General features: G+C 40.0%; 1 long non-coding RNA gene across 1 annotated transcript in view; it reads right to left on the reverse strand.

Moving 5' to 3' along the window:
• Nucleotides 1-4,090: 4,090 nt before the first annotated feature.
• Nucleotides 4,091-25,872, reverse strand: part of LOC138064167 (uncharacterized) — an 86,365-nt gene continuing 64,583 nt past the window's right edge. Inside the window, exons 2-3 of the long non-coding RNA XR_011137464.1 lie at nt 10,091-10,160; nt 4,091-7,901 (exon numbers count right to left, since the gene is read on the reverse strand). This is a non-coding gene — a long non-coding RNA (uncharacterized lncRNA). The remainder of the gene's footprint in view (nt 7,902-10,090; nt 10,161-25,872) is intronic.

Genomic DNA, 25,872 nt, shown 5'->3' on the forward strand with positions numbered 1-25,872 from the left:
TCCTCAAATCAGTGTGGCCCAGGCACTTCTGTGATTAAAGGCCATGATGATAAGAGACCAATATATATGATAGTAACATCGACCAAGCGAACCAGTTTTAAGATCTGCTGTAACCACAGAGTTATGCTTTACTGTAATTTACACTTGTGTTACCAAGCTTAGAATCTAGCCCTGGCTATTTCTTTAATTCTTGACATGTTAACAGAAGTTGCCAACAAAGTTGGCAATTAGTGCTATTAGCAGTCTAGCGTTTTACAGTGGAGCACATTTTTGTCCTCTAGGAAAAAGACAGAGATTGATTCATTTTGCACGAATTACTGAACGGCTTACACAGCACTCTTCTGCCAATACAAGCTGTACTGGCGGCCTGAAGTTTAGAGCTTTTTCCTTCTGATCACTTAACCATGAAGACCGGACAGGAGGACTGTGTTTAATGAATGTATCCACCCGCTGGATCTAGCCTACATGCGATCATCCCATCATCATGATATCTAAACATACAGAACAGAAGGGAAATATCCAGCCCTTGAGGAAAGAGGTACTGGCTAGTTCCCAGCAGCTCTGAAGTACTTTGACTAAGTGGTCTCCCTTAGGACTGCTTCAATATTGCACAAGACTCTTATTTAATGTCTGCATCAGTTGGTTTATTTGAAAACCACTGACCCATCTTTATATAGTCTGTATGTCCCAGGAATGTATTCAAGTGAGATTTCACACGTCTGTTTTCTTCTGTTATTAGTCTTTGCAGCACTAAATAATGAAGGCAAAAAACCCCATCCAACTTTGGAAAGTTTCAGCTTCTCTGGCTGCCACCTCATCTAGCTGTAGGGGTAAATATTGAAATGCACTGGCGTACAGTTAATCTGAAGACAACTAGGTGGAATGAGCTGTTTCAAGAATAATTACATTTTCTTTACTTTTAAGGTGAATATTAAGCTCTTGCACCCACCCCAAAAGGTAAATTGTGTGGAAAAAATTGTGATATCTGAAAAGGACAGATTGGAGTGATTCTTGGTTGAGTCATGGCTAAAAGACAAATTGTTATGTTTGTGTTACACTTCTTGCTATAAAAAGCAACACTGATATTGATGGTGGGATGTTCCTTGGTGTGGAAAGTGGAGGAAGAAGCTGCAATGGAGTGAGGCTCAGCAGTGTTCCATATTAGTGCTAGTTGCACTGTTGCTTCTGGACAAAAATTATGAATATGCCAGTCTGTGTGACTCATCATGAGTATATTCTAATTTCTTTTGAATCCACCCTTCATTTTTCAGTTGATTGCCAAGGGCTGTGCTAAACAATTTTTAATGCATCTTCTTGAGCCGTTCTCTGTAGATCTTTCCTTTTACTTGGCTGGTTGGTTGCCTAAAATTTCTGATGCAAAATGAGAAGGATATTTAACCTGCAAAGAGGGTCAATGCATAAATTCACGACTGTGGCTATACCTCAGGGAAGATCTTATGATTTCCAGTTCCCTCCTTGCCACTGTTGGGGGAGTGATCTCTTCCTTGCCCGCACCAGTTCAGCACGTCATTCTTTCCCTGCCTTGCCAGACCCACCCTAGGTGTCAGCATGCTCTGAATCCCTGGCAGCCTTGGTTTGGCCTGGTGGCCCAATTAATGTCCATGGTGAATTAGAGGACATGAAGGACAAGTGATATTTTGCACAGGATATTTTACTTGTTCCCTAATTAGAAGATGAACCATATTAATGCTGAAGAATAGAACACATTTCTATCTTCACTAATCATTTGTGCTAAAATCTACAACTCTTTTTATGATTTGTTAGCATTCTCAGGAACAGTGGAAAGTTGTCCAAATAAGCATGATTTACTAATGTTGTAATTCCCTACCAGTCACTCTGAAAACTGAACTTGGATTTTATATTTATGTAGAGATTTACCTAACAAGTTTATATATCATTTTGTTACTCAGCTAGCTCTCTTTTTATGGAACATGCTGAACAAAACAAACAAAAACAACCTAACCTTTATTCTTCTGTTTACTTTTGGATGCATTGGCAGCCTGGATCATTTTTACACCACACATAAACACTCCCTAGGGACAGATGTCAGAGAGGTTCAGCCTAAAAAAACTAGACTAAAGGTTTAGGTCCTGATACTTGGGTTATTGGTTTTCAACTGTTATACAACACTTAAAAAGAAGAAAACACAGGAGAAAGAAGAAGTTTCTCTACCTTTTCACTCCTCTCCTCTTGTCTGCTTTGAATGCTTGGGCCTGCAAGTCCTTAGAGCTGTCTAAAAAATGACTAATTCCTGCAGCAACAAGGCAAAATGATTCCTTCATCAGTTTTCAGGAAAGCAGAAAAATTTCCCTGAACTTGAGTTCTTGTGGCAGAAAGTCATGGGGAGACGGTTTCTGTGGTTAGAAGCTGGCACGTTGTTTTTGAAACTCCAGTAATGACAATTTGAAAAAGACATGGCTTTGCACACACGCTCAGCCCACCACAAAACTGACTGCCCAACTCAAGGCCTGTTGCTGTCCACCTGGTAGAGTCAGCTGTCCTGATCAGGCTGTCCTGAAATCAAGACTCTGAAATAGGCAAACACTTACTATCGGATGCTCTTGGTTGGTGTGGGTAATGGTTACACAACTACAAAGAGCTCTTGGCATCCGTGGACTAGCTGTGTCCAGCCTTATTAGTACTATGAGATTAATTAATTAGGTAATGTAACAATAGCCTCTGGGCCAATGATTATGCTTTGGTCTGTTGGTATTACAATGGTGTTTTAAGATATTTATCCAGAAGACAAGCAGCATTTGACTAGTGTACCAGCCTCTGGAGACTATGTTCACCAAGACAGATTGGGATTAAAAAGGAAAGCTTCTGGCCAACTCCTTGCTTTCTCTTCTGCACTGCAGAACAGCCCAGATGTAGTTAAATGACATCATCCTTCATGAGCAATCCTGAGCAATTGTGTTGTTCCTCCTGCTTTCCAGTCTAGAGCTTCTGAGCAGATGTCCTGAACAAAATACGGCTTGCTGATTTTCCTGGGATAATGCAGAGGTAAAATATTTTGTGGGTGAATGTTGGGATTGAGCCACTGGTGATTTCATTTAACATTGGGCTTCTCCAGACCACCACCATCCTAAAGTGCGGATAGCAAATCATTGTTCCTGGGGACAAAACCTGCCATCCCGTGCAAAAACATCACAGGGTGCTTCTCTGACCTTGATAATCCCAGGCAATTGACATTCCCCCTCTCTTCTCTGGGTCCCCCTTGGCTTTCCTTTCAGCTCTGGATCTTTTATAGCCTCTACCAATACTCATTCACTGACATGTCCGACAGTCTGGCTCTTCTTGTTTCTAGGCAGCCACCAGTTGACTACACTACCCTTGCTGGCTGCTCTCCTCCTCTACAGGCGTCTACATCTGCTCCTACGTGTACAAGCAGCACAGTGATGCCAGAGTAGCTAGAGGCAGCAGGCTTATGACTTTGAGGCCATGAGTAAGGCCCAAGCGACAGGGGCAACAAGCAGCCAAGAGAGGTGCTGCTGCGCTCGGAGAACAACAGCCCTCCACAGCCAGCAGAGTTGAGACATTGGCAGAGACCTCTGTAACCGATACAAAGAAAACCTGTCCCAGCCAAAGCCGGACTCTTGGCACATCCGTAGCTGTCGAAAGAGTTATACAATTTGAAACAAAACAGCATTTTTAAGGCCAATGGGGAGGAGGAGGAGGAGGCTTCTTCCTACAGAAAACCTGTCGTGCACTGTATGTACAGACGTTTATATTTTAGTGGCGTTGGTGATATAACTTTCCTTTCCGAAAATATGTGCATGTCTGGTAACAAGAGTTACTGGGAATGGATAACCAGCTGGAAAAATGTGCTCAGGTTTAAAGTTTTCAGGTCCATTCATGCCTGTGAATTAATTTAGCTTGCCATTTTATGATCTTAAGTTATGAAATGTTCATGCAAAGCGTTAACAACAAAAGCAATCCAAGAGACAGTATATTACGCCAAACCCTAATCGCTAGACGGTAATTAGGCTGTCAGTTGCAAAGCATAAGACTGTGATGTTTCCAAATCAAGCAGCAGCCAGTGTCATGTGTCAAAAACTGGGACTGGTTCCGACAGGTAAGAGTCTTTTTATTTGACAGTTGCCAACTTAATTTCTGAGCAAATGAAAACCTTGTTCCATTGTGCCAGTGAATCCCGGTTTGAAAGAACTTACAGAGACATTCGCAATGCAAACCCACAGATAATAAAAGAAAAATTTGCTAAGCATACATATAGATTTTTCCTTGAATTTCAACGCAGTGACAGATTCTTTTTTATTTATTTATCTGAGTACTCAAGGCATTCCTTTAACACACATACCAGCAGAAGTTAAACATAACGACATCCTGGAAAGTCTAGTGAAGCCTGTTTTATGGCCGTTGAAAGTGAGGCGCATGTTAAGTCCAGCATTTTGAAACAACCACCTTGAAAGTCATATGACAACATCCATTTTCAAGGTCTTAAAAGCTGAAGTCAATGGTGTGCTATCTTAGGGGCCCAAAAGTACCCTTTGCTGCCTATGTGCCCTTACAGCTCACTCCTAGGCTCAAGGTAACCTGTTACGCGCATTGGTACCAACAACTGCCCAGAGCCTGCAAGCTGGGAGAGGTAGGATATTAAGATGCACTTTAATCACTGCACTTTTGCAAATTATGTTAGTAGAATAAACACAGAAAAAAATGAACATTCAAGCTCAGCAGTACCAGCGTTAACTGAAGGCAACCTTGGATGACATAAACAAAGACACTGATATTTTACGCTCAGATTTGCCACTTGGGACTCATCAGCTTATTTGTGGCTAAACTGTCCAGTCTGACAGTAAGAAAAATATCTCACAAGCCTGCAACTAACCGTTGCAGCGGGCACTTGAAATTTCAGACACTGATGATGAAACATTTGCAAACAGCTTGTGGAGTTAGAATTATTTACAGAACACATGGATGCATGATTTTCAGCAGCGAACAGGCTGGTTGCTATAATGGGCAAAATAGCGTGGTCCTTCCTCAGTACAGAGAAGCACACTGTCTTTTTTCTAAGAACATCAGTGTAAACCTATATACTTCATTTTTGGCAGCAGTAAAACTCTCTTTGGGAAGGATTAACATTTAGTATTGAAAAATGAAAGACCTATTAGAAGACTATATTATCTTTTCTTGTGATTTTATTACAAGTTTTGCAATATTTTGTATTTTCTTATGGGACCATCCTTGGAAGTATGCATATGGCACTCTGAGCTTACACTTACAGAAAGAAAGTAAATACCCATATAACTAGACCTCCTGCCTGCAGAGGGGCTTGAATGTCTGAGCAAGGGAGTACCTCCCTCAAGATAACAGCAAACAATTTTTCTTATAATGGTTTTTGAATGCTGATAGCCAGTTCTCAGACTTACACTCCTGTACACAGAAACACACGCTGTACATATCCATACATATCTTTGATGTAAATGTGAGCTTACTTGCTTAACAGATACCAGGAGCATTTTCTAGCTTGATATACCGGAAGCAAGCATTAATTCTTTGGCAATTGCTACCAGCAACAACCAGCCCACCACGCTAGCCATTTCAAAGGCTAACAGATACAATTTTAAGTTATCAGTGAGCTGTGAAATGGTTTGAATGTTACTGCCTAGCACAAGACCAGCAACAGTTGCTATTGTCTCTGTGTTTCTCAGAAATGTTTAATTAGAGACACAGTTGCTCAGACGTCCAGATCCTATATAAACATTCAGGAATTTCTTTTCTTTTGTCAACATGCCTTTTGTTTTACGTATCAACCTATCCAGAGTTATGCTAAACCTGTGCAAATACTTGGCAGGTGGTTAAGAAGAGAGTTCATGAAATGCCGGATAAATTGGGATGGGTAAACACTACAAAGAATAGAAAATATCATTAAAATATTTAATGAAATTGAAAATATGGAAAGGAAAAGGTGACTATGGCACTTAAACAGCCCCTCTATCAGCATATCTAGGCACCTTGCAGTGCTGAAACACGCTTAACCTCACAGCTCCGTTTCCTAGTGATAGGACGTCCCGTGAGCCCCCTTTTGAAAAAGAGCCTGAAAGTAAGCCCAGACCTCTCAAATCTTAGACTAGTGTCTTAAACTATCATTCTTCTGTTCTAACTGGGAACATACACCCTTTACACTTCTAGGGAATAAATTATTGCCACTTGAAGGCAAAAGGAAAAGCATGGAGAAAGAAAGAGAGGGAGAGATATGGAAAATAATTTTGAAAGAGGCACAGACCAATGTTACATATGATATTTGACATGACTTTTCAGTGCAATACGGTAGCAAGAAAAAATATCTTTACAGGCAGTGGGGCATCAGGTCATGGGGAAGAGAGGTTCTGGTGAGGCCGTACCTACAATACTATATTTAGTTCTGAGTAACTTACTATGCGATTTGGGCCAAATTGGATTGGAATGGATTCAGAGAACCGCAAAACAATTATTAAAGGGCTGAATTTACGAGGAAAGATAAAATAGCTAAATATATACAGAGCTTGGCTGACTGATATCTAAAGGGAAACCATAACTGTCTGTTAGTACAGTATTCAAAGGCTTAAATGCAAAAGAGGCTGAAAAATCACATGAATTATTTAGTGAGATATTAAGAGGATATAGTTAAGGCTAATGAAATGAAATAGTCTCAAGTGGTAGTGCCTGAGAAAGGGCTGGCCCTCAACAACCTATAGATGATTAAAATCTGTAGTTTAACTTCCGTGTTAGCAGTCTATAGATTTATCAAGAGTACATGTGTGTAGGCCAGGGAGCAGAAAAGAAGACAGTAGAGCCAATTTCACTCCAAAATTCATTTATGATAAGGTACAATTTCTGTTCTGGATGAATAAATGGTTGCTTTATGTCCATAAACTCTTCAAATCCTTGTGGAAACAGCGTTTGGTGTAAGGACTACAGCATTTAGCCATAAGAAATTGGTAGTTTCTACGCTGCAGTCTGCATACAGGCTTCATGCTTGTTGCACACTATGATATTAGTCTTTCTATTACTGATTTATATCTACAGAAAGTACATATATAGTACAACTGAATAAACTCAAAATGTTCAGTGGATTTAAAAGAATGTGTTTTCCTGCCTACTGAAGTTTCCAGTACCAGAAAGAAATCTCCAGAGATTTTGCTTTTGTTTCCGTACGAGATGGATGAAACTACATAAACACAGAGACCCCCAACCTTATTTAATCTCCCCTCATTCCCTGGCAAACAGCGCAGAAAACTTTGGAGACCTTTGGTTCTGCCAAAAAAATAGACTTCATCCATTTCCGCTATGCTGTTACGGCTTTTATCTATGGTGCTTTGTATGGAAGTTGCCTTAAGTTTTTGCCAAACAACATCTGTGTTGCTCATGAAAAAAATGAAAATCTTTTCAGTTTGTTTAGACCAGCACAAAAATATGTTTTCATGTGAAACAGTGCTTACTCTTGCAGCTATCTGATGAAGAATTGACTTGCAAATGCATGAGTCAGAATTGCCCCTCGCGTTTTGCTGCCTGAGGTGAAATCCAAGTCCAAATACCTATTTAGTCCTTTATCACATTTGGCAGGGTAAATTAAGAAAACGATTCAGCAGAAAGACGTCTATTTAGTCAGAATTTTGTAAAATAAATTGTTTCCTTTGTTTTTGCTGCACTTCATGCTCTCGTCCTATTGTCTTCAATCAGCTTCATGCTTTAGCACGTCTTTGCGCTTGTTACATCGATTTCCTTAGGACGCAACATTTTTTTTGCCATTCAGCCTCTCTTCATGCATTTCCCTGCTTTTCCTTCCCACACGCTTTTTACCTGGAGTTCCACTTCTTCCATTTCAAGTCACCCCACTTGTTTATTCTCCTACAACATGCTGTCCACCACGTGGCTTTCTGTAAGCAGGGAGTTAAACATATGACGTTAAATCAAAGACCTTAACTCAGCACCTGTGAAAATTCAGCTGAAAGCAGAGCACTTACAATCTAGAGCGAGTTAATTGCATTGAACTCACGTCCAGCCTTTCAGTTTTAAACCTAAGTCTTGGGAAGCCATGGCATTGTACTGTCCTACAGCAGTAACTCCTACAAATACAAACAAACTGCGCCTCGCTCAGCCTGTCACACCTTGACACCTAATGACCCCTCAGCCTGTCACACCTTGACACCTAATGACCCCTAATGCTCCTAAAGGCAGGAGCATTTACAAATGCAGGAGCATTTCCTTGCCTTTGAAGGAAGAGTTCTCACTACGGTGCACCTTAGCACTTTTAGGGCCAGGGATTTACAGGAAGGCTGAAGTGATCTGATGCTGATACAGTGTGCAAAGTCTCTAAAGAAGAGGGGGGAAAAGGCAAAAGCTGCAAGACCTTTTTCTTCCTGTTTTTTATTTATTTTTTTCATGATGCCTTATGATGGCACTTTAGTATTAGCAGTCTTTGCTTCCTAGCTTTGAAATGTTGTCTCTCTGAACCAGAAAGCAGACGAGATCCTGCAGAGAGATCTGCTGGTCTTGTGGCAGGTGAGCACTCCTTCTCTGTCCTTCACTTGTAGGGCAGGAAGGATCATCCAGTGTATCCTCACCTCTTCGGTCTTGCAGGAGCAGCTGAGGCACAGCTAACGCAAATCCTCAGTGCGCAAGTGTCCTCTTTTGGAAAAGCTTTAACATAGCTGCTGGCAGGAAAACCTGCTTAGTCCCAAAGGATTTCAGTTTAGCCAAAGCCCCTGGGCTGCCGATCTAGAAGATGAAGGTGTGAGGCTGGTGTGACAGCACAGTCTTATTCTGATTCCTACATAATAACTTCGGGTCAAAGGCCTGAAATTCATGTGTATCCTGCAAATAGGACACCTTTGCAAGCCCTTCAGAAAAGCCCAGTCCCTGCAATCTCTAAAAAAGTGCCTAAAGTGAGTAAACGTCACGTGGAATATGCTCCTTTCTTGTCCTTTGTTGGGAAGCTTTCCTTGGCAAAACATAGCAAACTGAAGTACCTCTTTTCCACTCCATCATCGCCATGAACTGTTCAGGCTTACAGTGAGATTCAGGAACACTTCAAAGAGTGGGAGGTGTTATACAAGTGTATATTTTATATATACATATATGCATATGAATATAAACATATTAAACACTGAGTGTTCAACTTGCCAGGAGAATGGAAAGTTTAAAAATTTAAGAAGACATGATGTTCAGGTGGGATTCTTTTCCTCACACCTCGCCCTGTTTGTTTCTGAACATAACTTCTCCCATTCCGCTTTCTACGGTTTTCAGCAAGTGTTTTTAATAAGATGTCTAGTGTGAATGTGAGAGCTTAAATTTTCCGGATGACAATAGTCAGACTGTCTATGGGAACTGTGAAACTTGATGCATGAGAAATAGGATGCAAACTGATTACAGAGAAACTAGAAGAGCTGGGGAGTGTAGGCGTTTTTTCCAAGGACCATAGATGCCCTTAACCATGTTTTAGATGGAATTTATTACTGAAGGAAGTTGTTCCTTGATTTACTCTTAGAAAAATACTCAGGAAAATTTGAAGCCTCTCCAGGACACACTAATTTTTGGTTTTTCGATTGCAGCTGTCCACTGAGATTAAGGGACTTGAATGAGTTCCAGCCTTCATTTATACACGTTGAAATAACAAAATTCTGTTTGCTGTGTCACTTGGTCATGCCTTTAACAAAATGCATGAATCTATGTGTTGTAACTGTTGATGTAGAGATGAGGATAGAAATGTAGAGCAGGATAAGCATTCTCATGCTTCCTTCCTGTTTCTTATTTTATTAAACTAAATTATGGTAAACTTTGAATATGAAAGTGCCTATGTGACTTTCTTTTCAACATGTAATCTTGATCCTAAACACTGCCTCAGCTCTGCAGATTTCTTTATCCTCAAGAAGCACACAGACATGCACTCCCACTTGCATACATATACACAGACAAGGGAATAATCTTGTGTCATTCATAATAGCATGATAAATGAGACATAGCTACTTGAAGCATTCAGAAGAAAACAGAAATAATCCAGTGTACAACTCTTAACATATTCAAAAGGAAAAGAAAACACCAAGGGCCCTGGGCCTGCTGTTCTTACCCACGTGCCTAGACTATCCTCCTGGGAATAGCTCCGTTGTCCTCACTGGGAGGGAAGTACTGCAGGGCGGCTGAAGAATAGAAGAAAGATTCCAGCAGTTATTTTATCGTTACCGGTTGTTGAGGTGTGTTTGAAAGACTGCATTATAAAATGCAAATAAATGTCCCAATTAAAACTTCACCAGGCCTGAATCTTTGTCGAACCTGTTATCAAAGAATAATTAGTGGTCAGCTGTGGGAAATGCCCAGTTTCTTAATACTGTTCTCAAATGTGTCTATAACAAAACAAGGGATGTATGAAGCCTTTTACTGCCTCCCAGCAGGTATCATCAACTACTAAATTCTAGGCACTGTTAATGACATCACGAGGGAGCGTGACTTAGGTCAAAAGCTTGGCAGGAGGTGTTGGCAACTGTTAAATCAACAGTAATCAAAACTGGAAAACCAACATACTTGCTACCATCAGATTTAAAAGAGAACTTATTGTGCCTCAAACACAGCAGCAGGTTTAATAGAAAAGTAGACATGTTTATGGTTTCAGATTTACAACAGGACTTATAAACACCTTATTACTCAGAATCCAGTCTGCTGCCCTAGAAACTAAGAATGTTACTTTGTTGAGAAAAAGGATCTGTTGACATAAATGTCTTGCCTAACTTTGCCATTGTGGTTAACCAAAATACATCTACTACTGAGAAGGTAAATAAAAGCAAACAAGATGCCTCTTATACCACAATACAGTAGGGTTCAAATTGACCAAGCTTAATGGTATGACATAAATACGCTTGATGTTTATGGAATTTTTCCAGAAGCTATTTGCCATGCGGGGCTTAACATCTCTGTGAGTCCTACTGAATGGGAATGTGTTTTCGGTATTGCACGTACTTAAAGACTTCATCAAAAATATTCAGAGGAGCTGCCATGAATACCACAGTTGATGATGCTGCAAATAAAATAGGTCATGGTTTACTCTTACATTAACATGAATAAATCAATCCGGTCCCATATAGTACATGTACACAGAAAAGGTTATGACAGTTAAAAATGATAATACTAATGGGAATGACATTGTGTAAATATGAGTCAATATAAATCAGTGAAATATCACAGTGTGTCTTAAATCTCCAGGAAAACTGAGAAATTGGGAAACGGAGGCCTGATAATCTGAGCTTCTGTACAGGGCTGCAAGGTGTTACACAGACACTGGGCTGCTTTTCCAGTAGGTAACCGAAAACACGCCCAGCACCACTTGGTGCTAATGGAGAAGCTCTGGCTCCCAGAAAGCCCCACCGTGTCCAGTCTTGTATTGCTCTGCTGCCGTAGGATACAGCATGGCATACAGGGACATGGGGTATGCAGGGAGACAGGATGCAGGGATATAGGGAGAAGAAGACAAGAAGAAGGAGATGGAAAATTCTGAGAAGAAATAAGGCCAAATTATGTCTATCTCAATTTACATTCTTAAACTGGATCAGCCTGGTTTGCAAACCTAAGTAGTCTTGAAAGGCAATTCCCTTTCATCTGAATTTCCTTTCTGCTGGATTCACACTTTAACACTACTTTAATTCTATTTTTTAAATTGAACTCAAAGCCATTAAAAATAACGCAGAAGACCAGCCTCTGGTGACTTTTCAAAACATCTGTTATTAAGTCTTGCTCCAGAACTCCTCTATGTAAGTAGAGAATGCACATTAAAATGAGAGTTCGTTTTCCCAGCAGTAATTCTTCCTTAGAGTCTAAGATGACCCCCTCATGCACATCTGTGAGCAAGACTGGAGCCTCACATCAGAAATGTTACAATTAATATGAAAACACAAACCAGTCAGCAGTTGTTGAAGAAAAAAAAAAAAGAAAAAGGCCAAAGTAATAAGATCATGTGATTGCTCAATAGGACTGTAATTTACATCCTGCCACAAATCAGCATCAGAAGGGCAAATTTTGCTCAGCGATCACATATCCCTTCAGAGAACATCGCCACTACGCCGTTGTATTTTGTGACAATCATCTGTGACAAAACCATTTAGGTCAGTATAAATTCTTCACCCCTACAGAGAAAAAATCCTAAGCTCTGATTTCTGCAGCTTATAGCTCCTTTTGCAGGCTTTTTATCCTTCTTGGTGGTGGTGGTAGGGTAAAGGGGAACATTTACAGTCACTCTCCATTTAAAAATATGGTGCAAAAACTTATGAAACAAGCTTTCTTGCACTGTATCCTGACCGTCAGGGCTCAGGAGTGGGTTAGTTACATGGTTCATTTGTGGAAGATGAATACTGCTCACGTCAGCCAAATAGCAGCAACTTTTTGAAAGACTCCAATGATTCTGTGATTGCCAGAGACAAGACAGCAGGGCAATGCTTACATGAATTCCTCCATGTTTACAAGATTGTAGGCCAAAATCAAGCCATCTCTCAGCTGTAACAGAAAACTGGTGTTTCAGCTAAAGCTCTGAGTTATTGTTTATTGAAGAATAACGTGGGATAAAGATAAACAGATAAAGATAAGGGGATAAAAATAAATAAATTGTAACCAGAACTACACTAGTAATACATCGGAGACAGGACATTTGTATACTGAGTTTGTAAAATAAAGAAGACTAAAACACTTTCTTTCAAATTTTAGAAAGAGAATTTAGCTTTGAAAGTTAGCATAATTCTTCAGAAGAAAAAAGGAAAAAATGCTGATTTTTCTACTGTGCTCATATAGCACCATATCGTCAGCACTATTCTTGCAAAAGAAACATTTTCAAATTAATTCTTTTCAAAAATGTTTCCTCAAAGACCTTAATTTGCAAAGAGTCCAGTAGGTAAAGTACAAACATCAGTCTCTGTACAGATATCTTTAAGTTGTGTTTCGGGCCCTAGGCACTTCTGGAGTTTTACAGCGACAGCGCCTAGCAGTTCTCTCTCATATGGGAAGCGGAGATGTGAAATGCAGATCGTTGCGTGTTGGCATAAAACTAAACTTGCTGTGGGGCTGAGGTGTCTGTGTGGGTGTTCGGATGTTACGATGTTTGGTTAATAGAACTCATGATTCGAGGTTAATACTGACAGTTTGATGCCTTTATTAGCAATTTCCTGGAATTTAACTATGACATTGATAGGAAATGCAGTTGAGCAATTCTAACTCTGAATACAAATTTTTGTTTTAAGGAAATAATTCACTCTACATTCTTGTCATAAGAAGAAACCTATTATGTTTATGAAGAATTATGAAAAATACAGTTGCAAAAAGATTGCATCACTAATTCGTTACTTAATAAGTTAACTAGAGGTTAAATTGCTAACTCCCAGAAAATGTCATTTAAAACAGCTCTGAGACTCATTCAGGCAGAGGACAGTTCTCCAGTCTAAAATATCTGGAAAACTAACTCAATGAGCACACTCCAGCCTGACCTATAAGAACTCAAGCCTGATCCAAACTCTGCTGAAAATGATCTATTTTTCCAGTGAGATCGAAAGATCTTGGGATGGGTCCCCAGTCTACCTGCCCCAGATATTTTAATCAAAATAAATAATACATCTTTATCCTAGTAATTGTGTTATTACTGCAACACTTAGGAAAAACAATCTCTGGTGATTTAAAGTCTTTCAGCACAGAGGTACTCTATTGTCCGCCAAAAATCTCTGGAAATGTGCAGTGCCTTGTCGTGGGCCGGGTGTCCAGGGAAGAGCACGCTTTTAGTTGCGGTATTTTGGGACAGTTTTTTGTTCCTGACTCATGACCGCTATGTCAGAGGCACCTGATTAGTAAATCACAGTGATAAACATGAGCAGTAGGTGCAGAAAAGCGGACAGGTGGTTCAATTGCATGTACCTCATCTTTGATATGTGAATCTTCATTAATCAAGTTCACAGTCATTTTGCATCACAGGGAGCGGTTGCAGTGCACAAGTGAATCTGACCGTCTGTGTTAAGGAAAGCACTAAAACAACTTGTTCATTTTTACTTCTTTCAATTCCTTTTTTTTTTTTCACTTGGAAAAGGCTCATGACTTTATCAAGATATTGCAGATAAATGTGACTTGATACACTGAATTTAGAGATAGGGGAAGCTGTTTGACCTCATAAGCACATTCCATGCCAACTGATTCAGTGAACAGCTCAACAGAGCCTGATTTGATCTCTCAGGTAGTTTTATCCCTTCAGAAACAGTTTAACATGGAGATCCACCTAGCTGCTTTTGATCATCCTGTTGATAGAGATTATTGTCACAAAAAACTTAGGGCACTTTTTTTTTTTAAGGTTTTCCTGATTGCTTCAGTACAAAGTGAGGCAGATTATCAGACACTAGCTTCACTGATAGCTTCAGCTGTGCTGCCAGCCTTGGTACTAATTCAGATGAACTGTGCTCACTTGGTGCTGTTTCTTTACTTAACTAAGGAGCAGTAACTTCCAGATCTTGGAGAAATGACATCTTCAATTTCTACATCTTCATCTAGAAGAACCTGCCTGCCAGTCTTTTCTCCAAAAGGTGTATTGAGGCTACAATTGTCCTATTTAAGTGGTTGTACTGCACACATTTTAATACACAGATTGATATGGGGTATAAGTTCCAGTGAAAGACACCTTCACGATGCTGGTCAGGATATCTCCTACTCATAGAGGGAACAGGACGAGTTTCAGGGAGAAAGATTAATTCCTCGTAGAGATAGTAGATGCAAAGGCAAGACTGGCTAGGACAACTTAGCATGCTCCGTAAGAAGAAGGAAGGCAGTCTGCAACTCTAAATGCCGGTTGGTCAGGAGGCAACCAGTCACCCAGATGCTGGAAGGAAAGTGCTTTCTCGGATAAATTTTGTAAATTTACTGTAGATTTTTATTCATTTCTTCACCTATGCCTTTAAAAAGCATTTTAACTGTGCTGTGTATTTTAAATGCTAGCAGTGAACGCTCAGATTTGCATTTTGTCCTGACTTGGCTTGAGGTAAGTATAATTTAAGGTAGCTGGAGAACAAGGGATGATGAATCTACAAACCATGGCCCTGGAACTTATTAAGTTTCCTACTTCCACAGCACATCCAGAGGATAACACAGGTAAGATGGAAAGCTAGTAGCACAGCATTGGGCATGAAGGTGGGACCAGAAGCGTCTTCCAGCAAATGCTGATGACACCGAAGGCATATTAAGGGCCCAGGCAGAGTGTCACAGCTGCCGGTTAAAATTCTGTGTTCTCTACTGTAAAAATGGGAAATTCAAATTTGCATTATTTCAGCAATAGAAAAATTAGATTTTTTTCATAATAAGAGGGACTGTACTCAACCACATTCTGTACATGACTCAGATTAACCAAGGTGCCACCCCATAAAACAAATCTGTACCTAGTCTGAAGAACTTCCTTTTCTGCCTGAGTCAGAGCAAACATACTTCAAGCCATGACAGCATTCCTGTTTTATATTCACGAAACCCATTAACTCATTTACCAGCCTCCATTTTCTGCTACCTATTAATATTCACTTCAAGTTTTTCATAAATAACATCCAGCTTTTTCATAAAATTGATCCTACCTGTGAAGTGTTATCTAAATACTGTATGAGCTTGCAGTTTGTTTCTTGGTATAATTAGGATTGGTTTGATGCGAATTATTGGGAAGGTGATCTCTTCCACATGACTTCATCAAGGCACTTGAACCAAGTGTTCATTTCCTTCAGCATGAAAAAAAGATTCCTTGGCTTTGGGACTGTTCCTTTTGGTTGACATTACCAAGTATCCCCACACCAAACACTTGCGGTAAAATTCATTTATTTTCTTAGTTTTTTTAAAAGGGACAGAACAAAAGTTATCCAAAGATGATGTGCTGGGGTGCTGGGGTGAAGATAGGTTCAGTTTTTGTATGGTCTTTTATTGATTTCAGACCTATGCTTCTAGCACAGATGGATGAGAGCACCATGAATCAAACCGAATACCTTCATCAAAATGCAAATACTCAGTTCAGTGCAAGAAGCCTCCCAGGAAGGCTAAACGAGTGCTTGTATCGGTTTACCGGTAGATGTCTCTGTGTCAGCTTCTCCCTCTATCTTGCCTCAGATAAAAATCTGTGTTTGAAGACTTTGCTGCAAAAGGCTGCCTAGCATTTTTCACTGCACCTGCTAATCTACGTCTATAGCCAAGTGATTTTGAAAGCAATTCAAAGAATCAGGTCTGTTTGGGTTATTTTAGAAAGGTAAAACAAGCATTTTGTTATAGTTAAACTACCAACAGTTATATCAACCTTAGCTAAGGTATCTTCATCTTAATGTTATTTATGAACTAATCTAATACATGCAATGCTAATGCAGCAGCAGAATATCACAATGAAACTATTTAAGTAAGGAAAAATTGAGTTTAATCAAGAGAAAAAACCTGCATTAAGAGTGGGTGTAAATTTCAGCGTTAATTCCATTCACTGTTACACCAAAACAAAAAAGAAAGGCAGAAATATCACCAGAATGCAAATATCTTTCCCTCCAAAAGTTGCTTATCCTTAACAAAATTGACTGAGGAAAAAAAAGGCTGCTGACCAATAACAGAAATTCTTTGGGCTGTCCACATATATATTTGACAGTCTGTGTACCACGAACACACAAAAGCTGAGAATATTTTCTCCTTCTGGAAAATTAATCTTATTAACTGTTAATGAGATGCACCAGTCATGTATCCCCAGAGCACACCTACGCAGGAGTGGTATCGCATGCATTCAGTTCCTCTTGACTTACAATCCAGTCAAAGAGTTAACAGGACAATGGTATAGAAAAGAATGAGGTCAGAAAGCAAAGTTGCATAGGAACTATACATCATCAAGAACTCTAGATATACCAAATAACCCTGTTTTTATCTACAGATAATACACTCATGCTCTGTTACACTGTGAGCAGTTGCAAGCAACACATTCAGAATTACGCCTGACCGGTGTCAGTGCTACACACAAATTAGGATGTTAGCACAGCCCCGGTGTGCTTGGTAAAGGTATGAATGAATTTCCAGGCAGCCAGCCTGCACTGTCAGAGATAAAGATCTGCCATAGGAGGGCTGTGCAAATGATTTAGACTCCAGGGACACATGCCACAATTACTGAAAGGAACTCAGTCTTGTCTGACTTGCATCACTTCCAACGGTCTATGTGTAAGTTCGTCATTCCTCATATAATGGAGTCTGGCACTGTAAGACACTTTCTCAAAGGAGAGGAAAGGGAGAAAAGATCAAAAGCCTTCAGTGGGGAGGCAAGGGGCAGGGAAGTCTGGGGTGACAGAGATGATGGAGAAAAACAGGAGGAGTAAGTGGAGAAAAGAAGCAGAGAAAAGAGGAAAGTGGAGGACCAAACACGCTGCCATGTTTCCTCATTCCGTGGGATTAAAAAGATGTGTGAGAGTGAATGCGAGTTCAACTTTTCCCTGCAGCAGAATAGCTGCAACCCTGTGGGGGTCCGAGGCCACTGATTTTGAGGTATTGCCTGCCATGGAATAGATTCAACAGGACGAATGTTCAAATCTCCCTTGACTGAAAGATTAGTATCAGCTGACGTCATTTTTCAGAATGTGCCATTCTTCTGGAAAGTACATCCAAAGTTTCATATGCATAGGCATGTCTACACAGAGGTGCACTATGGGTGCAACAACTCAGGAGATCAGTGAGTGAACTACAGTTTTATCTTACCTTTTTTGGCAAAAAAAAGGTAAGGGGGAAAAAAAAGAAAAAAAGACAGGAAGAAAAAGAAAAATCATGAAGGAAACTGAGGTGTGGTTTGGAGAAGAATAGAGATCTAGTGAAAGCTCTGGCTGGTAGGGAACTGAGAGGACCATAGTGTGTGCTGTGACTTCTCCAACCACTTACTAACATCAATGAGGTGAAGAACCACACTTTTAAAGACTAGTGACATCATGAAAAAGGAGTCCAGTTTCCATCATAGACCAAAATCTGGATGGACACACTGGCTATCACACTAGGTGATCACTGTAAGTACCTGTAGGACATCTCCAAAAAGATAGTTAAACTATAGCAGTAACAGCTTCTAGTGTCTATTAGTTTCAGAGTAGTTACAAAAACAACAACAACAAAAAGATCTTCAAAAAGTTCCTGGAAGAATCCATTCAGTTCTCCATGGCGTGCTGCAAACCACTAGAACAGGCCTCTCCTGAAATAATCCAGGGAATTTCTCCATCACAGCTTTTGTTTTTGAAGACAGTACATGAACATTTAAAAATTTGGCTTCAAATCATGAAAGAATTAGGTATAGAAATTAAAGTCTCCTGGCATAACACTTTAACGGAACATACTCATCTCTTATGGAACAACTGACCCACATGCACTGCAACATGGTATTTTCTCACAGATTAACTCTTTGCTGCTTGAACTAAGGCTCTTCTCCAAATTGCCCTGTTTTTCTTCATCCAAGCACTTTTAAAGAAAATCTACCTCTATCAATCCCCCTCTAAGTGTCTCAGATGGTTGTTAGCTCGGGAGGTCTTCCTTTAAGCACCTTCCTTTTTTTTTTTTTTCGCTGCAGGACTCCAACTGCAGACTTGCACTATGTGCCAGTATAAGGGGCTGAGAAGAAAGATCAGGTATTCATCATCTGACTTTCTTGTGCTGCCTGTTTCTGTTTCTATTAAGGAGATATAGTCCCCATAGGGCTGCTGATTCCCATACCTTCAGCAGACCAGTTGGAGCAGCTGAGTTTCACGGCAGGAGATGAAATCTTCAGCTGTGGGACTGGCAGATCACTCTCTCCCTACCTAAAGGCAAGAAATGGAAAACAGAACTGCGGTTCTAAGCTGCAAGTTTTTTTGTGCTCTTCTCCTAAGAGAAAGCTGCTTAAAAGAGGATTTCAAATCTAAATACCAAAAGAAGGGGTACATACTGTTTAACTTCAGGTAAGCTCCAAAGAACAAGAATAAATACATTAGAAACCTCCTTCCTTACATTGAGTACCAAGAGAGGAGTCTGGACTCTTAACTGGGATGGCTCTGTTAGATGTTAGTGTGCTATCGTTACTGTGAATTTATCTCCTCCAGTAATGTTTATGCCTGACAACGCATTCAATTTTCCTGGGTAAACAAATTGTAAACAAAAGAGGAGAAAAAAACACTGGGGTCTAAAGTTGAAGAGGGTCAAATATCAGGAAGCATTGCTTTAAATGTGGAGTATTAAAGAATTGTTACAAATAGGCTACACGGCCATGGTTAAACAGACTGGATTTCAGCATGTAATAACTAAGGAATTCAACAAGGTACAAAGAACAATGAACCTCAGCTTCTGAGAAAAAAGATTTAACATGTCACAGGAAAGAGGCAAGTTGCCAGCTACTGGACATTATACATTGTTTCATGTTAACAGATTTTTCTCCCCCTGAACAGAGCCTCTTACATTTCATACCACTTCTGTCTGGCTCAGCCAAATAAGGATCAACCCAAATTCTGTGGAAATGAAAATCAAACCTATGAGTCCAAGCGCATTCATTAAAGAAATATGTCCATTCACCTTTCCTCTCAAATATCAAGTTAGCTCCATCAGTATCCTTCAGATCTCTCTATCAGTGAGCTCCTCCTGCCTAATACTTAACATAAGGCTTTCAAAGGCTTACTTCCCAAGTATCCTCAACCCCTCTCCAACTTCTCCATGCACTCAGCACATACTCTTTCCTCTTTTTTTGTCTTGATTTGCAATCCTGTCTTCAGACTAGCTCTGAATTTGTGCCTCCCATGCTCTGTAACTTCTTCTAATAATCTACATCACTCGCAGCTGCAAAAATTTAACTCAGCAGCTGTGCGATCTCACTGAGGTTGACTTCCACTCTACAGCTATTTTTCAAAAATGACCTCTGAATCCTTCCTAGTAGCATGTTGCTTCAAGGTAGAAGAAACAATATGTTGAAGAAAGGCTGTGGTGTGAACAGAGGCTAACCCATCACATTTCCATCCAAAGCAGAAAGAGGTTGACCGGTCTTCTGTTTTGTGCAGTGGATGAGGAAACCACTCTTCTTGAGCATCCTCCATAAATCCACAGTATAGTGGATTTTCATAGGAAAGGGAGTTCTCCTGCCTTCATACAGATCTACCGCTCTCCCAGAAAAACTTGAAACAGATTCATCTTCTTTTTCATTTTCTGTCATTGCCAGAGCAGTTCCTGGTAGTATGAGGTAAACCCCAACACTGACTTGCTATTTTCTCAAGGTGAGCATAAAGACAGGAGGGAGTTCCATGCAATTCCCCAGCCTCATTATGAGCACAGCTTTCCTGCATCTTTCACCAAAATATTTATAGCTCTTCACAAGGTTTATGGTGAACAAGAATAGCATTGCAGTTTTGTTTAGGGACTATGACCAGGTGAGCGCATCTAGTGGAAAAATAGTAATTCAGCAACTGAAAACAGTCTCTCACAAGCTGAACAAAAATGGTGACATGAAAAGAATGGAGGAGAAACGTGTATGTGGTGACAGTGGACAGCCAGTCATTTTAAATGTATTTATCCATAACATATCTGGAAATACACAAGTTTGTGTTAACCTTCTCTAAGTTAGTTAATTTATGGTGAAAAATAGGAGTGAGTTAGCACTGCCTTCTGGAATGCCAGTTATTATGTTAATCATTTTGCCAATCATCATGTTAATTGCAAGTGAAACATACTGAGCAGGAGAGCAATGAAACTACAAAGATAAGAGATAGAGAGACATTATACATGCAGTCAACCAGCTTGCAGTCAGCAGCAGCCAAACACTGAGATCCTATAAAGGAAGGCAGCTGTCCTGAAAGGTAAAGTTATTAATGTTTCATTTCATTCATTTAAAAATTCATAGGGACCCAATCAGCTTGAGATCCAGAGAACAGTGTATGAACAATGCATTTAGAAAGCTTCCTACAACACTTTCTTCTCTTCTTACTAAAAGCTCCAGAGGGAAAAAATAATCAGAGATGCTCCAGAGAATCTCCTGTAATTAAAAGAAATCCTACTTATCTATCAGTTCAAGAGCTCCCTCATTGACACTGCCTGACAACAAAATAACAGAAAAGAAAACATGATTTGGTTTTCCTCTTTCATTATAGTCACAAACCAGCATGCTGCTCCTGTCACTGCTTAGAGTCTAAGGTACTCAAGAGACTTTTTCTTCTTGCAGCACTGTATAGCTAATTTTCTCAGCAGAAGATAGATATTTTTAATGTATTTTCTCCTTGTCTTCTTTCTGCATCTTGTTCAAATTTCCCCCCTTGCTCTCTCTTTCTTCTCCACCAATATTACTACCACGTACACAACCTTCTCACACAAGGGCGCTTTTTTTTTTTGGCCCTTCATACTAAGTACAAAAATGTAAAACCTGCAGTTCTGGGTATGTTACCAAAGGAAACAGTTTTACTTAAAATCTTGTTTTTGCCAAAATATTTTCAAAGTATCTGGAGAGGAGTCAAACCACAGCGGCTCTCAGTTGTATTTCCTTTTACTATTTCCCCAGGTACTCCCAGCACAGCACCAAGTAATTGGATATTCTTTCAGGGGGGGAAAAAAGAGACTGCACGAGACAGTTTGTAGGCTTAAGAATTATCCTTCTGGGGCCTATGGGTATGAATACAGGGTACATCGTTGCCAAACTTGAAATCCTTGCTAACACTAGTTGTTCCTGAAGATAGGAACCAAATATGACAGTTTGTATTAAATACACTGATTATGTTCAACCTTTGTAATGTTGAATCAAATCTGCTTAATTTTTAAAAATTAAGAAATGGAGATTGAACTAATCTGTGGTTTTGCATCATTTTGGTATCTGATTCTGCCTCTATTTCAGATCAGCCTTTTCCTATAGTGTAGAAACACAGTATGGGTTTAGATATAGGTTGCTCATAGAACATTAAGAGAGCAGTGAAAAAAGGAAATAGACTCTAATGCAGCCAGTTTTGCTGAATTAATCATTTAATTATCTGCTATAACTGCTATCATTCCATTTTACATGCCGTCTAACTAAATCTTGTTACGTCCCAGACTTCAGCTTATATTAAAAACACAGCTGCAAGGCTTATTGGTATAAGCCAAACACATACTCCTTGTATATTGGGGGTCTTCCCACAGGCTGCCTGTAGCCTATTATTTTAAGATTTTACTTAATTCTTCTCAAGCTATTTGTGGTCTTGCTGACATCTCCAGAAGACTTATTCCACATCCCCCTTTAGGAGTGCTAAGATCTTGAGAACACAGGCACTTCGCTTTGGCACTAGGGATTCTGTCTGCTTCTCTTGATGGTTGCTGAATTCTCTCCCATTAAAACTGGAAAAATGTTTTAAAGCTGAAGTAGGAAAAGTGTTTTTAGTCCTGTGGCCTTCATTATCCTCACAGAAAGCTTGATGTGAATGAATTCTCATTATGTTTGTGTTTCTTTGCAAGGTGATCATTTTAGGGGAAAGAGGTTTAGAGGCAATCAGACAATGCCTGTTGAAGGGCAGATGAGAGATTGGCAGAGGGAGCAGCAGAAAAAATAGAATTCACATATCGCAGCCCACAAGATACGGACTTTATAGTTAGTTCTAGAAGTATGTCTGCTCTATACAGTGTGTACAACTAGGGATTTGTTAGATAGCTCTTCCAAGGAGTCAACTACTCCTCTACGTCTTTGAGCAGCCAGTGTTAGCAGATGGACGCTGTCTAATGGGTTTGTAAAGAAGAAATGACAGTTCCTTGGAGTATATGCTGCTGCTGTTCAACATACGGGCCCTACTGCAATAATGTCTTACGGCCCTCAATATGTTTTCTCGAAAATTACTCATTTGAAAATGTGCACACATAAACAACATATACACACCTAGAACAATGTCCAAAATATGGAGCCTTTCACCTCAAACTGGGATTCTCTCATCACTCAGTATTATAACAAACACCCCTTTCTAAAAAGTGTTACGAAAAATTATAAAGTCTGCAGTTTTAGTTGAAGTTCAATATACGTACACTCTGTGGGATGGAAACTGATGTGATTATGTTCCATCACTCTGAGTGGGAATAACCAAAAAGTCCATCGGACAGGAAATTATTTGCAACTACAAATACTGTATTACCATGCAGTACTGATGTACTAGCAAGTCACAGTGCCTTATTGCTTCCTTTGGGTCTGTAAAGTCAGATTTGGTCACATCACTGAGATCAGTCCCTACACTGAAAAGACGTTTTGGATGTATGCGTGTGATAGGAAACAAAAAGCCATCACAACTATTCAGGCTCAAATCCTTTTAATAGATACCTGGTGCCTAGGAGCATACAGCAGACTATTTCACTTCAAATCATCTTTTTCTTGCTATACTAGATTCACACCACCTGCGAAGCACCCACTCTTGGAGAAGGTATGGCATATGGCAAAATGTCACAAGCACTGCCAGTAGCATTATTGAATCTGAGGAACATTTTTTATCTGCTATTCCAGAAGGAAAAAGTCATCTGTCCATTTAGGTCTCCAAAATGAAGATACAAACTTTCCGCCATAATAGTCCACAACTAGCTGAAGGTGAGTCACAGAGACAATGGAACCAAGTAGTGGCAGATTACAAAACAAAAGTCAACAGCCACAAGCTGTGGTTTAGAAAGTTCATGCTGTGCATTGGAAACACTTCTTCACTAGGAGATTAATACAATACTGCAACAGGTCACCTGGAGAGGAGGTAGAATCTCCATCCAGGGAAGTTTTCAACGCTCACCTATACAAAGCCAGGGCTATCTGATCTAGTATTGGTGAAAGTCCAGTCCAAGTGGGACACTGGGCTGGATGACCTTTGGAGTTCCTTCCAGTCAACCTTTCTATGATCCTGTGATCAATGATGGAAACAACAAACGCTAAATGCAACATTGAGAAGGGACAGCGGAATAAAAATCAAGTCTATCCATCTTTGCAGAGGAAGTTATAGGAATTAAAAGTGGGCCTGGTTATCTGTGTTCTTACACTGCTTCAACACCAGTGAACCTAAGCAACAGCTAAGGGCCATTCAGGCATAGCCCTAGAAAAGACATGAGGGCTGAGATGAAGAGGACAAGGCAGGGGCACAAAACAGAAGCCTGCAAACAGCTTCCTTTGGTGCAGCAGCATTTCAAGGCGTAACTTAGCATGCTTGATTTGAGAACAACAGTGAATGCAAAGATGAAGTAAGACAACAATTTAACCCTCATAGAAGTTGTTTGAACGGCTGTCCTGGATACTGCACTCTTCTTTCCCGCTGCAGGCTAGTAAAACATAAGAAGCCACCAACCAGTCTTCCCTCTAATGCCCTCCCACAGTAATCTGAATTAATCGCAGGGAAACCAGTACTGCTGGTTACCAGAGCACCTTAACTCAAGAACACGGCCTTGTCAGCTTGGCTAGGGAGTTCACTTTGGAAAATAACTGTTGATGGTCCATCAGAAGAAGGAGTAGAGAAGCTGTTGCACTTTTATACAGGCATGCCTGTGCCCCTCCATCCTGAGATGTTCAGCAAATGCCTACAGCAAATGCTGGGAGCTTAGTTGAATTGCCCTCTCTCCTTCTGTAGGGGAAATAGGCTCATAGTGCAGGCTTAATAATCCCCCTAACAATTCTATTTCCTGTGTTTTGCTCACTAACACATGTACTTTCTTTTTTCCCAAGGATGAGAAGGCCTGTAGTTCTTTAAAAGTATTTATTTTAAAATATTCTGACAGCTGCCTTCCTATTGGCTGCTAAGTTTAAGGAGAAGGAATTCACTCAATATCGTTCTGCAGTCAGACTCCGAACTGAACTAAGCGTTTGTTTCTGAACATCACTGTTTTTCTTGAAGGCACCCCAATTTATAATTGGTCCCAAGTCGTTTCTTAATTTCTCCATATTTGTTCTTACTATATTTTATTATCGTGAGGACAGGAAATATGAGTCAGTAACCCTAAGATCATCCATTTCACTCACTTATGGGGGTTGAAGCCCAAGGCAAACAAAAAGTGTCAAATATTTCAAATAAACTGAAAATACCTCTACCATTTACCACCCACAGCTGAGTTCACATTTGCAGCAGAATCATAGCTGGTCTCAAACATATTTAAAGAATTAAGCATAGTAGCCCCACAGAAAGGAATGTTTAGGCTTTCAACCCCTGAAAAGGAATATATTATGAGGTGTACTTTTAAATAAGGCACTTAATGTCTCTAGATAATTTTTATATGTTCTTCGAGGCACATATGCCTTGGACTGTTCAAAACATGATCAGTCCAAATTTTGTTGTTCAAAAGATTTCAATATTTTATTTTAACTTTTCATTTTCCCAATCTCGTCTTCTTTTTTTCAGCTAAATTATAAATAACCGCAGTTATAGAAAGTCCATTCTTTCAATATTTCCTGTTTGACAGAAAGCACTCTCTGCTCGGCTTCTCTACTGCTCATCTATTTTCCAGTCTTTCAGATCTGCATTTAAGGTCAGAGGTTCTGAGCATTTAGATAAGTTCATATGTGTTTCTCCAGAACCCAGCTCAACACAGCTAATGAGCTCCAGGGATTCAGAGTAGCATGCTTGCCTGGAAATGGCAACTGAAGAAATCTGCCAGCACCAAAAGCCAAAAACCTAAGGCCAAATGTGAGTGGTGACTGCTGGTCTTCTGATTTATTCACTAATGCCTTAATTCTGAAGTGGAATCGGTCACTGAATGCTGGAACTGCAAAATACAGCAATACCATCGTGCTGTGAGTTACTTGTTTGATAACAGCATTCACAGAAGCCAGCGCAAAGAGGGCAGGAGCAGTGACAGAGAAGGACATCTTAACAGCTACCTTACTTCTAGATTTAGGCATTATCTGAAACACTGAACCAGATGTTTGTGTGAGAATAGTCTCAAAGTCCTCCTTGA

This window comes from Struthio camelus, chromosome W (assembly GCF_040807025.1).
Source record: "Struthio camelus isolate bStrCam1 chromosome W, bStrCam1.hap1, whole genome shotgun sequence".
NCBI classification, from domain to species: Eukaryota; Metazoa; Chordata; class Aves; order Struthioniformes; family Struthionidae; genus Struthio; species Struthio camelus.